The sequence below is a fragment of the Lycium ferocissimum genome, chromosome 12 (genome assembly GCF_029784015.1).
Source record: "Lycium ferocissimum isolate CSIRO_LF1 chromosome 12, AGI_CSIRO_Lferr_CH_V1, whole genome shotgun sequence".
NCBI classification, from domain to species: domain Eukaryota; kingdom Viridiplantae; phylum Streptophyta; class Magnoliopsida; order Solanales; family Solanaceae; genus Lycium; species Lycium ferocissimum.
In genome coordinates, this window is record NC_081353.1 from 54,652,196 (window position 1) to 54,665,312 (window position 13,117).

Consider the following 13,117-nt stretch of genomic DNA (forward strand, 5'->3'; position numbering starts at 1 on the left):
AAAAAAATTTAAGAGAACAAATATAAATTATTATTTTTGATCACTAATGCAGATCACGTTCAAAAGAAATTAAACATAATATAAATTCTAAGACTAAAAAGTATTACTCTAGTTTCTAATTTACTACTTAGTAGTAAGTACATTCTTTTTTTCTCATTACTTTTTATCTTGTTGTTTAATTTACTTATATTTTTTTTAAAATTAATTAATTTATTATTCTTTTGCCAATATTTCTATGGCGGGCAAGAGAGGGCCGGGCTTTTGAGCCTCACTTCTATATGGGCCAAAGAAATGCTAGCCCAACCCTACTTAAATAAAGGGTTGGATTGGGCCGGCCTAGAGGGCCAAGCCCATATTGACAGCTCTAAATATACAGATTCATAATTCTCTCTCTAAACTTCTATTCTCTCTTCTATTTTATTCTAGCTCTTCTTGTTACATATATATATATATATATATATATATATATATAAGAGCATTCAAACCTTGAATTCTTTACCGAATTCCTGCATTTGAGTAACAATATTACCTCTCGAACCCTAAGGAGTAAATCTAGGTTTTCTTTATCATAATCCGTAGCTAGAATTAGAGGAAAGAAATTCCTAGTTGGTATACTTCATGCAAAGTTGGTTTCTGCATCAAATCGATAAATACATATATTCAAATATCAGTAAAACACCTTAGAATTCATAGCAAGGATTCACAATCAAGGAAGGAGAAAACGAAGGGTCTAACTCACCTAAATTTGTAACCAATACTCATCCTAGAGTTTACATTGTCAAGCTTGATGTACATGAATTGCTGGTAATTCAAGCTAATAGACATTGAACGATCTGAATGAATATGTAAGTTAATTTACCGGGGTTCTAACAGCGCGACGGGCATTTCTTTTGTTGGATACATGCTTGTAATATTCGGGGGTGTGACTTTGCTTTGGAGTGAGAGCCGTTCCTTAGCTTGAGGCAAAATAGCCTCATTAGTCAACATCACAACCACTGTAGACATGTCTGGCCTGTATTTTGGACATTGTTGTACATATAACAGAGCGACATGGATTAGGAGTTGCAATTCAGAAACATAACATGAACCCGTTGGATGCACATCAATTAGCTCCAATGGTCTACCTTCTTTGTAAAGTTTCCATACCTGTCAATAACACAAATAATACATGATCAATAAATATGTAGCAGTTCATATGCCTTCAATGGATTTAAGTTAAATGCAGTTTAACTATCATAGGTTAATTACTAGGTTATTATTATAGAGAAATATCTTGTAGTGCCTTATAAGTGATCTCATTGTTCAAAGATTATTTTACAATGTTAGTGCACAAAATTTAAACTCACCTTTAATTAACATAAAAGACTTACATGTCCGAGAAGGTTGATACTGTGACTTCAATGGGAAAATTGTTACACCTCGCACTTTCAGAGCATGAGCATGCCACGCACATCATCGTAGTAATGGAGTATCGGAGACGTCCCATCATGTTTTGGAAGGTACAAGCCATGGGAAGTACGTAACAGTGAAGTAAATGATGAATTACGATCTCGTAAGTCGTATAATCGGGAAAGACTATCTTGAAACACAAGAACATGGCCATTATCAAGTATAATAAATGATAAATACCATGCAGGGGGAGTTGTGGAAGATTCCGGGACCAAGCAAATCAACGAAAATAAGTTTGACGAAAATTTGGAACAAGTTGGCAGAATTAAGGAAAAAAATTTGGGTCAACTTTGGAGGGGCATATCTCCAGGTATATGAGGAGCTTTAAGGTGTTTCAAAATCTTAAAATGAATTTCGTCGAGTCTAGTTTCTAACGCAATAAACCACTCATCGATACGACGTCGGAGTAGAGAATTATGGACGTTACAAATTCAGCTGACAGAGCAGAAACAGCGCTGCTACAGTGCTGCTGAATTTGGCACCCTATATAAGGGGCAAAACCCCATTTTTTGGTCATAAAAATGTCTCAAATATTCCAGAAAATTCAGCCAAGCAAGAGAGCATATTTACCTCACAAAAGTGAGGATTTTGAGTAATTTCAAGTGACCGAATATTAATCGAGGTCGGGTAACGTGTAGTCGCGCTTATAGTATCGTTTTTGCGGTGTATTTTGGCTTGGATTCAAGGTGGATATTGGAGATATTATTGTTCTAACAAGAAAAGGTATGAATCTCTCCTTATTGGTATTAATTTCGGTTTATTACGGAAATAAAGTTATTAAATAGTTGTATCACAAGTTGGTTAGTTGAGAAATTTGGAAAACATCATGTGGGATGTTTTAGGAAATATATTGGTATGGATAATGGTGTTGATGATGTTGGTATTGTTGTTGTTGATTGGTTGTTGATATTATGATTTCGGGCTAGGCATATAAACAGGGGAGATGTTGCCCGAATTTTGGCGGATTCTAAATGGATTTAAATTAAGGGTTTAAGACGAGCGTATGACGATGAGCCTAACAATAGTATGAATGGTCGTATATGTAGATTACGAGGCTACGAATGATCTTAAGTGAATTGCAAGACAGGAAGTAAGTTGGAAGTCGAGAAATTATCTTCCAGGTATGTTAAGGCTAGTCCCTTTCTTCTAAAGGCATGATTCCTTTCTTATGAATCCAATAGATGTTTTTCAAATGTCCCATGATCCCTTTATGTGAATCCATAAATGTTTTCCATGAATATTCTTATTCTCAAAAGCTAGAAATTCATAATTCATAGAGTTTATGATTCAAAGGCATGACTTCTTTCTTGATAATCCATAAATATTTTCCAAAATGTCCCTATTTTCCGAGTCAAAGATTTATGATTCTATAAGCTTTTATGACAACAACAACGGACATGTTTTTACAATATGAATGACGATGTTAAAGATGAGAATGTTTCTATGATGATTATGATGTTGATGATTTTAATTCTAGAAATTCCAAAGCTTATGATGTTAATACTATTATGAGATTATTGAGATTATTTCATGATTTTCTCGATTTTATTCATTGTTGTTGATCTCACCTTATAATAATTGTTCCTTCAAGGTGAGATATAGCGATGATGATAATTCCATAATGAAAATCGGAGGTTACCGACCTTACGTCACTCCGAAGTAGTTATAGCTTTTATTTGGCTCTCAAGCATGCTTTATATATATATATATATATGTATGTATGTATGTATTTCACTACACTGAGCCGCGCTATAGTCGGCCGGGTACGACACCTATTGTGCAACCACTGAGTAGTTGGTATTACACACCGAGTCCCGAAAGGGCCGGGTACGTTACACACCGAGTCCGGAAAAGGGCCGGGTACGTTACACACCGAGTCCTGAAAAGGCCGGGTATGTTATGATGATGATATTATATATATGTATGTAAGAAAAAGTTTTTTTTAAAAGCTTAGCATGCTTGACATCCGCCTTATGAGGCATCCAGATGTACAGGTTATCTCTCTTATTCCATGTTACCTTCCATATCTATATTATGTTGTTATTAATGCCTTAGATACTCAGTACATTTTTTTCTTTTAGACGTCCTCGCCAAGTGGACGCCGCGCTCATGTGCCCGCGAGGTGGCGGGGGAGACGGATCAGACCCGTAGGTGTTCTATCAGCAGATTCTCAGGAGCACTCCACTTACTTCGGAGCTGCAGTATGTTTGGTATTGTCCTTATAATCATTTAAAATCTATGTAGAGGCTCGTAGACGTGTGTGTACAGTTAGATATTTTGTAGCTCCACTGGTTCATATTATGGTATAATATATTGGTGGCCTTGTCGACCTTATTTTGAGCTTTTGATACTTTACTGTTAGCCTTGCCGGCTTTATGATATACGTTATGATGTGGCGACCTTGTCGGCCCGTATATGAACACATGTGCTGAATGATCGGATATTCCTATGTTGGGCCTTTTACTCGCGTGTGTGTGTGTTCTTTGAGTTATGGTTTATAATGTTCAAAGTAACAGATAAGTCAGGTGATTCCCGACCTACGGGTCGGAGCCCGTCATACTCCTGGTAGGGGTGTGACAAAAATCCTCTGTTTCTCCGACCACTTATTATTCCTAGCACTAACACGCCAGACATCTGCTTTTGTCAAGAAAACACATGGACCACATACTCTTGGGATATGTAGTCACTGCATCACATATTAACCTGAAAATAATATTAAACAAAGGATATTATACTCAATATTAATGCTAAATAGTGAGTAGTATTAAATTTCTTACTGTGTCCCAACCACTTGGTGTGTATTAGCACCAGTCTTATTCCCTACAACGCTTCTAGCTATGCCAAAATCTGAGATCTTGGGGTTTATGTCAGTATCTACCAAAATGTTACTAGCTTTGAGGTCTCTGTGGATGATTCTGTGCCGAGAATCTTGATGGAGATACAAAAGTCTTCTAGCAATTCCATTGATGATGTTGAAGCGCTTAGACCAGTTGAGTATCAAGCTCTTCTTTCACCTGTTAACAGGTCCAATTAATATAATTACTGATGCTGTAACTGCTTTAGTACGCTAAACAAAAACTAGCTCAACTTGTAAAGTCCAGTTCCGTGAGCAAAGTTTTTCATTATTTAAAAGCACATGCTCCTTCTCCAAATCGATTGCAACTAAACTATGATCAAACTTGAACGTTTTAATATGCGTAGTACTCGAGTTTTATGTGTAAAGCAAAAGTAAGACTAACGATGCCAAATATGAAGAAATCAAGACTTCTACTGGGCATGTATTTCTAGACCAGCATTTTTCTCCACCTGCAATGCAACATCTTATAAGCTTCACAAGATTTCTATGCTGGAGTTTGGCAATGCAAATAACTTCATTCTTGAACTCATTAACTCCTTGCAAGGAAGACTTGGAGAGCATACTAAAAGCAATTACAGAATCAGTAACTATACTAATTGTTGGAAGACCTATTAACAGATGGAAAGAAGAGCTCGATATTCAACTGGCCTAAGCGCTTCAACATCATCAAAGAATTGCTCAAGGACTTTTGTATCTCCATCAAGATTCACGCATTTTGGATGCTGCTAGTGAAATAGCCCTTCTAGCTATAATTTTTGTTACTCCACCTAGAAATATCCCAATTCATAGGTCCGAGATCTAAATATATGAATTGAAAGGTTGTTCAGGGGGAAGTTATTGTCTATTGTTGGCCTCTATGGTAAAATCAGTTGGGGGACCCGAGAGGCGGTGGTTTACCCTGTGTCGAATATCAGCGGTTCGAGTCTGCTTATCTCAAACTCGCCACAGTAAATAGGAGAGAAAATTGAAGTTACAACCTTAAAAAATAAAAAATAAAAATAAAAATAAAAAAGTAAATGAATTATCCTTATAGACCTCAAAGCTAGTAACATTTTGCTAGATGCTGAGATGAACACCAAGATCTCGGATTTTGGCATAGCTAGAAGTGTGATAGGGAATGAAAGGGGTGCTAATACACACCATGTGGTTGGGATACATTAAGAAATTTGATACTAACACCTTTTAGCATTTAGATAGCATTTATCTTATCTACTGCTCCTACAATATCCTCTATCTAAAACCACTTTCTGTTTAATATGTGATGCAGTGGTTACATGTCCCCAGTGCATGGTGTTTTCTCAATAAAATCAGATGTATTTAGATCTGGCATGATAGTTCTAGAGATAACCAGTGGTCAGAGAAATACAAGATTTTCCCATGAAAGTCACAGTATCAACCTTCTTGGACATATAAGCCTTGCATGTTAATTAAACACGACTTAAATTCTGTGCAATGAAAGGTGTAACATTACAAGTGATAGTTGTAACCAACCTCATATCACTGGTTAAATTACATTGATAGTGCAATATTGTCAATGTATAGCTTAAATCCATTAAAGACGCATCAATGACTGATACATGTTCCTTATTATGTACTGATTGAGTTATTAATAGGGATGGAAACTTTATAAAGAAGGAAGACTATTGGAGCTGATTGATATGCATCTGACAGATTCATGTTATTCAATTGAATTGATATGGTTAATTCATGTCGCTCCATTATACATACAACATAGTCTAGAAGACAGGCCAGACATGTCTAAAGTGGTTGTGGTGTTGTCGAATGATTCCATTTTGCCTCAAGCTGAAGAACTTGGGTTTTTCACAGAAAGCAAATTCCCTGATTCTGAATAGTCTACAAGAATATATTCAATAAACGAATTTACTGTTACACAGCTAGATCCCCAGTAAACTAAAATACATGTTCATACAGATCTTTCAATGTTACAAGCTTGAATTACAGAAGGGTTTCAAGGTGTATCTTCCAATTAAGATTTTACATTTTATAAGTTGTATAAAGAAACTTACCAGCAATTCGTGTATACATCAAGTTTGTTAGTATAACTTACCAGTTTGGCCTATGTTACATGGGTTTGTTATACTTACAGATACGTATGGATTGTTGCCCACAGAGGCAGATCCAGAATTTAAATATGGGTTCAACCTTTAAGGTTCTTAATTAAAATTTAAAATTATGGATTCAAAATTACTATATACGCCAATCTTAATGAACTTTTATCTATACATTTTATAATCCATTGTCGAAAGTGCTGGTTCAAATGAACCTGATGATGATATTGAAGCCAATTCAAATTAAGTTGGGAGTATGTGTTCATTGATAGCACCATTTGATATGTAAATATGTCATAAGATTCGAAAGAACATAGGTAGAAAGCATCGATATATCATCTCTTCATAGATAGCACGATTTGCTATGTAAATATGTCTTAAGTGGTTCTAAGATTTAATTTTAATAAGTCTACCTTATAATATATGTATAGAACATAGAACAACAATAAAACAATAAAAAAGAAGAAAAACAGATATTACAGATATCTCCACACGTGTTAGAGCCATACAAACCTTCTTTTCTTATACACTTCACATTCTGTTCTATGCTCGAAGATGAGTATTTTCATGGTTGAGAGGAGTGGGAGCTGATGGAGAGGGAAGAAGGATATGGTCTTTATTTCTCTTTTCTGTTTTTCCATAGTGTCTGCTAACATGGACAATGGCAAATACTAACGAGGATTCTGTTTGCTGAGTTAGAAAATAAGGTAAATTGTGATATGATTGAGTAATGACGAGGGCTTTTTTTGGCTGCGAACTTTTAATGGAAGGCATAATTAAACCATTTCACATAGTTCATGGACAAATTTAGAACTTAAAACAAAATTAAAGGTAAAAGGCGGTTCTAGATATATTCTAATTAAGAAATGAATTTCCAAAGTGAAAAATTCCAACTGCTTATATGGATTTGTGATTTCTAGTACCATGGTAAAACTTGTTATAGCTAATAGATCAGGAAAAAAGATTAACATCTTCAGAAGTTTTGTGACTAAGCATATCTGATACTTATATTCAATGAACAATAGAAATAGAAGAAACTTTCATCCATAAGTAGATAACATCTTCAGGTAGAAAATTCCAAATTGCTGTTTAATTCAAATATTGTTGTATTATCCAAGAATCAAAGTTCTATGCTATTTCTAAAATTATTGTTCATGTGCACACAAGTCAAGATAGTTATCTTGTTCACACTCTACCGTGGATCTAACAATGTGATTCTGACTTCATTTTTCGAATTTCCTATCTATGATCCTGAGTTTGCTCCATCAATTACCTTTGTTTCTATGAAAAAAACCTGGTTCCTTAGCTTCTGGCAATGGTCTTTCATTAGCCAACATCAGAACCACAGAAGACATGTTTGGTCTATCTATTGGATAGTATTGCATGCATAATAAACCCACTTCGATTGACCTCAAAACTTGAGAAATATGCCAAGAATTAGCTAGCTGCTCATCAATTTGTTCCACGAACCTATCTTCTTTGTAAAACTTCCATGCCTGTCGTAGTTTAGATCATGGATCATGACAAATACCATGTGTTGTAAAGAAGAAAAAAGAGCGTATATGTATAAAACAGACTATATATAGAGTGCCTAATGACCGAGAAGGGTAAGGTTATGATAAAATAAACAGACTATTCACATTTGTTGTGCAATTTAAATAAAATATGCATCTCTCTTCAAACTGACTTTATTGAGAATTTTTTCCCCCCATGTACAATGAAATTTGAATATTTATGTATAACTAAAGAATGAGAAAACTACTTTTTGAGGTGAATAGGTTATTGGCATCATTGCATCAATTGATAAAATTTCTGCTCATTGGTTCATAGCTGTCTGCTCATGAATTTGTAAACTTTTTCCTTTTCATCTTTCAAGAACTTAAATAGTTGGGATTTAATTTAGTCCAGAAGATGTGTGATTCTATATTGAAAAAGAGGATATGCCAAAATGTTTTTACTATTACCTTGTTGTTTGGACTTATCTCGTCACACTCTATCGAGGATCTAACATTGTGATTGTGACTTCATTTATTGAACTAGCTATCTGCGATCCTGATTTTGATTCATCAAATATGTTTCTTTCTGTGAAAAACCCTGGTTCTTTAGCTTCTGGCAGTGGACTTTCATTAGCCAACATCGGAACCACAGAAGACATGTTTGGTCTATCTTCGGGACATTGTTGCACGCATAATAAACCCACTTGGATTGACCTCAAAACTTGATAAATATGGCGAGAATCAGCTAGTTTCTCATCAATTAGCTCCAAGGACCTATCTTCTTTGTAAAGCTTCCACGCTTGTTCGAGTTTAGATCATGGATCATGCCAACTTCCATCTATTGTTAAAAAGAAGATGACTTACGTGTATAATACGGATCATACGGTGCTTACATAACCGAGAAGGTTAAGGTTGTGATCTTGATGGACAAATCCTCTATTTCTCTTGCAACTAACAATCTCTAACACTAAGACGCCAAAGCTAAACACATCGATTTCAGAAAATCCCATCTACATATTCGGGGACATATAGCCACCGTGCCAAAAGACAACACGAAGATAATTAAAGAAGCGAGATGTCATATGAGAGTACTTTGTGTGTTATTAGAGATTCTTACTATGTCCCAACCACATGGCGTGTTTTTGCTCCCATCTCATTTCCTGCAACACTTTTGGCCATGCCAAAGTCAGATATCTTTGGGTTCATTTCTATATCTAGCAAAACATTGCCTGCTTTAAGGTCTCTATGGATAATTCGTAGTCGAGAATCTTGATGGAGATACAGTAAACCACGAGCAATTCCATTTATGATGTGGAAACGCTTTGGCCAATCAAGTAATTTGCTCTTTGTTTGGTCTACAAAATAAGCTTTATGATTAGTTGTTGCTGTGGACGTGCTTTTGCCTTGGGCATAAATGTGCATGCTATAGCTAATAGGACAAATCATTATTATTAATTTTAGCATGTATAGTAGGTAAGGAATCCAAACCAAATATGTACGAATTCAGGCTTTTGTTAGGCATGTATTCATAGATCAACATCATTTCTTCCCCTTGGATGCAGCAACCTAGAAGTCTCACTAGATTTCGATGTTGAAGCTTGGCAATATAGATAACTTCGTTCTTGAATTCATCAAGTCCTTGCATGGAAGTCCTTGAGAGCCTCTTCACGGCTATTTCCTGTCCCTCTTCCAGCACCCCCTATGTGAAATAATCCAAAATTAAAATAAATACCCAATCAATCTATACTTCTTGGCCATAGGTGCAGTCAAAGCACTCAAGTTAAAGTGACTAAATCCGGCTCACACACCTACACCGAAATAGTGTCAGATCGACACAGGTGCAACAAGATTTTGAAAGATGTAACACATAATAAATTTGCAGTGCATACCTTGTAAACAGGTCCAAATCCACCCTCTCCAATCTTGTTGTTGACCGAAAAGTTATTTGTGGCTCTTGTTATTGTCGACAATTGGAAATGTGGCAGCTCAAAATCTTCTTTGAGTTTCATTTTCTTCTTCTTTTTCCGTTTGTACAACAACAGAATCAGGCCTAGCAGAATCATTGCCATCAACAGTGAGAAACTCACTATAAGTATCTCTGCCTTCTCTCCATTTGATGAACCTATCTCGGATTCTACAACCAATTTTTTTTCTGTCAGCAACAGCAAATCGAGATAGCCCAGTGTTGTTGCATAATATGGTCTCCATGTGTTGAAGAACTAAGTTTAAGGGTGTGTTTGGTATGAAGGAATTTTTTTTCACGGAAATTGTTTTTCTAGATAATATTTTCCCGGAAAATAAGTGGTTTTCTTACTCCCTCCGTTCACTTTTGACTTTGCACTCTCCTTAAGAACTAATAAATGAAGTATATACATACCATAATACCCGTGCTAATTGGTGTATAGTCTCAATAGACTTGGAAAATAATTTTGGAAATGAGTAATTAATGTTAAGGGTAAAACAAAAGAAAAAGTTTGTCTTGTCTTTCTCTTGATATGCTAAAGTGGACATGGGAAATTTCTAAACAAGCTCTTACCTTGCCCGAAGAATCCATCCTGATGTAAATTTCTTGCCCCCTTTCAGACAGCTTTCTGATGTCATTCAACTCCCCAAACCAAAACAAGCAACCTTTATCTCCATTGCTTATATCTAGGCTTGAATAAGCTGTGCAAGAGCAGTTCCTTGAACATACTTGCCTACACTCTTCTAGTGTCATGGTTTTATCATACTGAGAGTATTTAGTATCCGGCAACTTAATTCCAGAATATTTTAGAAATACATTTTCCTTGGTGCAATGATATGGTTTCCTCCGAACGCACCCTTTTGACCAATCTCCCTTTTCCCATTGTTGTGGATATACTGCCACAAACTTATCCAAACATCCACAAACCGGTGAATTATTTATGTCACAGCTCCCATAGGCACCACAGAAGCTATATGTATCACAAGTATCTGAAGGTAAATTGAAGTAAATAAGCCAACTGTTGGTCCGGTCCACCCACGTCAAGTATTGCATGTAACCATTGCTAGTGAGGACTATTCTTGATAAAACCGAGCTGTTAATGAGAGAAAAACTACAGTAAACTTCCTCCTCATTGAAAACAAATTGAAGTGTATAGAAGCTGTTTTTTATTACTAGTGGTGTGAGTGCCCCACTCCAGGTCAAACCATTCCATGGTCCTGAGCGAGATGATATAATTGTGCCTTGTTTTATGAGGGCCTGTGGATATCCAGTAGGATCAATGTGAACAGTGAATTCCCCTGGACTTGGATCGTTATTGTTCTTCCAAGCTGATAGGTATACCTCATGACCATTTTTAAAGTTTTTGCCAAGCTTCATATCAGGCAAGTGCGTATCAGTTGGAAAATTGAAGCTCTGCCAAAGGAAATTTTCTGTATTTTCATCATTTGCATCTTTTACAACAAGATTACCTGAATCCAAAAGCACTGCAACTGGATTTTGGACTGATCTTGAGGTGTTAGTGGACCATATAATTTCATTCTTGTCACTAAAAAGAACAAGTATCCCTGGTTTTGTGACCTTCAAAACAGCAGAAGATGTATTTGTGAGTGGTTGTTCTCTGTTGGCAACCCATACAACTGTTTGCACATGAGGAAGAATTTTCTTGTACCAAATCCCAATATATCGTGTTGACGAACCGCTGGGGCTGAAAAATCCCAGCTCAAAGGTTCCACCAGATGAAACAATAGTTTCACCATCTATGATGAATTGATTTGTATGGATTAAGTCTGTTTTAGTTGTAAAGATGTTGTGTATAGAAGAGCAGAAAGACAATAGAAAAACTAGGAAGAAAATAGCTTCCATTATTGATGCCTTGATGATGCCTCAGCCTGGTTGCCTATATATTGACTATGACTTAGACTTGAGAAGAGCCAATGTCACGTGATATGATGACTTCGCTAGCGCGTTTTTGAACATCCGGTCATTCACAGGCTCTGAAAAAAGTAATAAAAAAGATGGAAAATTTCATTTAAAAAGAACAGCATCTAGACAACGGCACTATACTACTGCTGACTATGCTGTTTCTAACACTTAATTAATAAAACAAATGGACCATTTCGGAAGAAATCAAGATGGAAATTTCATAATTGTGATGTTAACATTATATGTCATTTTCAGCCTAATTTATTAGTAGTATTAGTTAGCTATGTCCATTCCAGAAAGACCTGACTTTTGAGGAGGATACAAGTGTCGTACAGGTCATTTGAATTTTTGTCCAAAAGTTTGCCACACAAAAACTTGGGGGAATTAGCTAGAAGGTCACTTTCAAAATTTATTTAGGAAACAAGTCACAAGTCTCAATGATTTAGGGGCAGGGCCACCATATATGACATCAGCATTGTCAGCCCCACAAGCTGTCAATTCCAGCCCCAAAGTTTTAAAAAATACATTTTGATCCCCAACTCCCAACATTTTAATTACCCAAAAAGAGTTAAAGAAAACTAAATATTTCCCTCTAAAAGCTCCCGATTTGTCTACTTTTCAGATCCCATTTTCGGCGAAAATTTCTACTTTTCATTGGAAAATCAGTCCCCAACGACTCAAAGCTTCCCTATTTTAACCATTATAACTAAAAGCTCGTAGAAATCGTTGAAAAGGATCTTTCCCATTGTAACTAAAAGCTCATTTTTCCGGCGAAACTTTCGGATTCCGACATTGGAGTTCGCTTTGGGAATACAAATTCTCTTGTGGAGTCAATTCTCCATTCATATACACTACAAGAAAAATGTGAATTACATGGGCATTTTCCTAGGAATTATACAAGAAAATCCGCAGGAAACTACTGCGGATTTTCTTGCCAAAATAAATCCGATGGAAAAACCTTCGTGGGTTATTATTAACCGCGGATTTTCAAATCCCCAAAAAAAGTTTACCTGCGGATTAAAAAACTCCCAGGTAAGTTACGTGGGGATTTTGATCCGCATGTAAATTACTTGCGGATTTTGCTGCGAATAAAAATAAAAATTTCCAAAATTATTTTGATAGCAATTTGTAAATATAGGAATTTACTTGCGGATTTTCATAGAGAAAAATCCCCATGAAGTTCCGCATGAAAATTCCCCAAAGTAATTCCGGAGTCCGCAACTTAAATGCCCTAAAAAGTGGTTGTAGGGACCAAATAACTCAATAAATAAAAAAAGTTACCAAAGTAACCTTTGCGCGCTAAATTAGTGTGCAATAGGACCAAACTGCAAATTTACAGTTAAGTTCTATTGCGCACTAA

General features: G+C 36.0%; 1 pseudogene; it reads right to left on the minus strand.

The window, feature by feature from the left end:
* Nucleotides 1-744: 744 nt before the first annotated feature.
* LOC132039459 (G-type lectin S-receptor-like serine/threonine-protein kinase At4g27290) lies at nucleotides 745-11,756 on the minus strand (annotated as a pseudogene).
* Nucleotides 11,757-13,117: the final 1,361 nt, after the last annotated feature.